Source organism: Rhinopithecus bieti, unplaced genomic scaffold (assembly GCF_001698545.2).
Source record: "Rhinopithecus bieti isolate Rb0 unplaced genomic scaffold, ASM169854v2 scaffold_32760, whole genome shotgun sequence".
Lineage (NCBI taxonomy): Eukaryota > Metazoa > Chordata > Mammalia > Primates > Cercopithecidae > Rhinopithecus > Rhinopithecus bieti.
This window is the reverse complement of record NW_016813956.1, coordinates 90,490-95,268: the sequence shown is the minus strand read 5'-3', so window position 1 is coordinate 95,268 and position 4,779 is coordinate 90,490. Positions and strand designations below refer to the sequence as shown.

General features: G+C 37.9%; 1 pseudogene; it reads left to right on the top strand.

Moving 5' to 3' along the window:
- The first annotated feature begins 949 nt into the window (after window positions 1-949).
- Window positions 950-4,779, top strand: part of LOC108513386 (histone H2A type 1-like) — a 27,096-nt pseudogene continuing 23,266 nt past the window's right edge.

Genomic DNA, 4,779 nt, shown 5'->3' with positions numbered 1-4,779 from the left:
AAGTTGTCTGTTAAGAGAAGAATGAGTAAATAAACCATGGTCTATTTATATAGCAATGAGAATTAACAGACCCCAATACATAATAGACGAATGGGTCTCATAAACACGATATTGATTGAAGGAAGACAAAAGGTACATTCTTTTAAAGGTTTATAAAATAGTTTTTAAAAACAGCTACAACCAATCTGTCCTGTTAAAAATCAGTGAGTGATTTCCCTTGGGCAAGGACGGCGGTCGTGGCTGGCTGGATGGTACTTAAGAAGTGCTCCTGGGGTACTAGAAATATTTTGTTTCTTGACTTGGAGGTGTGTTTACTTGGTGAATATTGTACATTTATGATTTGTGCACTCTTATATATGTAGAAAATAAAACAGAAAGCAAATTCAAAGTATCATCCTTTTGAGAGCTTCTGCTCTGTTTGACTTCATTTTGACCTATGCAGCAGTTGGGAAGGGGTCTTGGTCCTCTGCTTTTTTTTTTTTTTTTTTTTTTTTTGAGACAGAGTCTTGCTCTGTTGCCCATGCTGGAGTGCAGTGGCTCAATCTTGGCTCACTGCAAGCTTCTCCTCCCAGGTTCACGCCATTCTCCTGCCTCAGTATCCCAAGTAGCTGCAACTACAGGCACACGCCGCCACTCCCGGCTAATTTTTTGTATTTTTTAGTAGAGACTGGGTTTCGCCGTGTTAGCCAGGATGGTCTCGATCTCCTGACCTACTGATCCGCCTGCCTCGGCCTCCCAAAGTGCTGGGATTACAGGCGTGAGCCACCGCGTCCGGCCCCTGGTCCTCTGCTTTCATGTTCTTCTTGGTCGTCTTCCTCCTCCTCTTTTCTTGGAACTTCCAGTATCAGAGCAGGAAGGAAGGCAATGGGATAATTGATGCTGTCAGCTTTTGGATCAAACTGCAAGTTTTCAAACAGCAAAATTAATGAGCTCAGGCTTCGAAGAAACCATGACCCTGAAAGCATCAGTTGTTTCCAATTGCATCAGTTGCCACGGGTGGTAAGAACAATGATGACTCAGCATGCCTAGGTATTCCCAGTAGGTTCTCTGACTGATTCCTGACAGATGACTTTGGTGTGTCAGACTTTCAGGGTATTCTTTCCTCATGTGATGGTTTGAGGAATAGTTACCATTCACATTCCTAATGGCTTCAGAATAGATGCAATTGTGAACTGGTAGGAAACATTTCTAACTCATCTCCCCTCCCCATCCCTAAAGGATTGTTTCTAACATTAATAGTCATGAAAATTAATTAACTTTTCTCAAATAGCTTATTGTCATCTATCTAATGATGAGATGACCTGCTTTTTCTCCTTGACTGTTAAATATTGTGAATTATATTAATATATTTCTTAATGTTGAGCTTTCCCTTGAATATTCTTTTGATGTACAACAGAATTTGATTCACTAATAGTTTATTTAGGACTTTGGCTGATGTACTGATGATATATGAGATTGGCTCTGTATGCACACATGTATTTTGTGTATCTTTTTTGTGTCTGGATATGCAGCTTATGCTGATTTCAAAAACAAGAAAGGAGAACTTTCCTTTTCCTCATTACTCTGAAAAGATTGACTAGAATGGAATTTTATAATTGCTATTGTTATTTTGAAAGCTTGAAAGCATTGGTTTGTAAAAATTATCCAGGCTGAAAGCCATTTTGAGGAGACTTCTTTGATAACTTTCTTAATTTCCTTCAGTTATTGGTCTTTTAAGGGGTTCTGTGTTTTTCTTTGATCAGTTTTGACCATTTATGTTGTCTTGGAGGATCATTTATTTTACACACTATTTAAAGTATATTTGCAAAATTTTCAACTGTTTTATCAGACTATCTTTTTAATAATATATTCATTTTATCTATATCTGAGGTTTTAGCTTCTTTGTACTTCTGATCCAATTGCATGTGTGCTTTCTTTCTCCTTCATTAGACTACTTAGTCATTTGCTAATTTTAAGAATAGCTTGTCTTTTATTTATTTATTTGTTTGTTTGTTTATTTAATTTATTTATTTTTGAGACAGAGTCTTGCTCTGTCACCCAGGCTGGAGTGCAGTGACTTGATCTCGGCTCACTGCAACCTCTGCCTCCCGGATTCAAGTGATTCTCCTGCCTCAGACTCCCGAGTAGCTGGGATTACAGTCATGTACCACCATGACTGGCTAATTTTTGTATTTTTAGTAGAGACGGGGTTTCACCATGTTGGCCAGGCTGGTCTCAAACACCTGACCTCAGATGATCCACCTGCCTTCACTGGATCTCAGCTCACTGCAAGCTCCACCTCCCTGGTTTATGCCATTCTCCTGCCTCAGCCTCCCGAGTAGCTGGGACTACAGGCGCCTGCCACCACGCCCGGCTAGTTTTTTGTATTTTTTTAGTAGAGATGGGGTTTCACCGTGTTAACCAGGATGGTCTCGATCTCCTGACCTCATGATCCGCCCATCTCAGCCTCTCAAAGTGCTGGGATTACAGGCTTGAGCCACTGCTCCCGGCCGTCTTTTAATTTTATAATATATTAGCTTTATCTTTTATCAAGCTTATATCCGATTTCCCTTTGCTTTACTTCATATAAATTTTGTTTTGGATACTTAATTTATTTATTTTTCATTCATTTGTATTTAATTATGAAACAGGTTAAGGTTTAGAGGAAAATTTCTCCTCTAAGTCCACTTTTGTGGGCAGATTACATTTTGCTGTGTCGCTCTCCCAAATTCATTGTTCTTTTAATGCTTTATTTCTCAAGTTAATAACCTGTATAGTAAAAAAGTGGCTGCTGACTCTCAGCTTTTTTTTTTTTGTAAATACAGGGATCTTGCTGTGTTGTTCAGGTTGGTCTGAAACTCCTGGCTTCAAGGGATCCTCCTGCCTTGGCCTCTCAAAATGCTGGGATGACAGACATGAGCCACCATGCCCAGCCATGTCTCTCTCCTTACATTTAATAAGAAGACAGACACACTGAGGCATCCTGTCACCTCACTCTTGGTTTCATTACTGTTCTCTGGAAATTTTGCTCTGACGTTTTGCAGTTAATGTATTAATTTTGCATTGAGTAGTTTCCATACAAGAATTATAGCGTTTGCATTCTATTGGGTATTATACTTGTCACTGTTATTTGAACATAATTTGAGGACTGAAACCAAGGTGAGGCAAGTGAAGTGCCCAGGGAGCAATATTTAAGGAGGCATCCTTTTTCAGGATCATGAAGAATAGAATTAGCACATGAGAGTGAGTGCCTCCTTAATTTTGAGTACTGGACACTTCTTGCTCACTTAGCGTAGCCCCGGACAATGAAGTGTTTTTTGTTTTGTTTTTTCATGTCCATCCTTTATCCTTCCTCATCTCAAAACATTTCAATGGAGTATTTTTTGGAGCAGTACTTGGATGAGACTCTGAGTCCCAGAATAGCGAAGAATTTCTTTCTTAGTACTCTACATGATCACTGTGGCGCCTTAATACATTGTAATATTAACTTAGCTGGCAACAGAAATTTTGTTTTGCAATTTATCTTATTCAGAACAATATTGACTTCCTGCTAGTCTCTTCTGATGTCCAATATGAGGAAGTCTAGTTGGTCAGCTAATTTTTGTAGGAGAGCCATGTTTAGGCTAGGTGCTATAGGATTCTCTTTACCCTGGAATTTCTTCACCAAGATGTCCCAAGGTGTTAATCATTTTCCGTTGCTTTTTGGCTGGTGGTCTTAGAGTTTCCTTCAATTTTGTTTTATTTAGTGATTGTCCTCAATTTATTGTGTTTTCTTTACTAAGGCTCTGTCATCTATTTATCTGTATGGTAAAACTTTGTTGCCCATCTTTCTAGTTTCTGCTGACTTTCATTTTTAGATCTTTTGCTTTTCTTTCTCCATGGACTTTTTGGTGGTAGAGGCAGGCAAACACTTTCCAAAGTCTTTCTCAATTTCCATCAATTTCAACTTATTTCCTAAAATTGCCTGATAATGTGCCTATGTCCACAATATCCCTCCTTCCACTTTAGAAAAGAAAGGCATCCACACTTTATTTTGGTGCAATGCCTGAAGTGTGAACACTTTCTGGTTGTTAACAAAGGGGTACTTCCAAATATTGGTTTGGGGATAACCTGCTAATGATTAACACATTTACCTTGGCTCTTGGTTTGCCTGTTCCCTCTTCTTTTGTCTGCTGTGTGTCTTTTTTTTTTTTTTATCACTGAGAATATTCAGAGTATTGTATGTTTTATTAAAGAGAGGACGGGCCAGAGTGGGAATGTTCTGAATTCAGAATAACTGAAGCAGTACAGAATAGGAACTGGTTCTTTCAAATGAAGCTGGCATATTTTCCCAGAGCACCAAGTTTCAATATATACTTAAAAAACTTGATATGAACTATACAATAAAGTGATTAAAACTTTTATTAAAATAAACTTATGCCATGAAATACTTACTCTATTTATAGTCAATCTTCATCTTATTTCATCTTATAACATGTTTAATGTTTCCTTTTATTTACAAAACAATTTATTTTTTGATGAAAAGTTTTAGAAATCAAGTTAATAATATTCAAAGGAATGCCTAAAGTTTTCAAAACTGTTTTACATATTGTACAATCAAAATAATCTGAAGACCATTTCTCTATCCAAATTGTTTATTTTTAAGCAGTATCCCTTCTAATATTTACTATTTAAAAATCCTTAAAAATTTGCCTTAGCACAGGAGAATTGCTTGAACCCAGGAGATGGAGGTTGCAGTGAGCCGACACAGTGCCACTGCCCTCCAGCCTTGGCGACAGAGTGAGACTCTGTCTCAAAAAA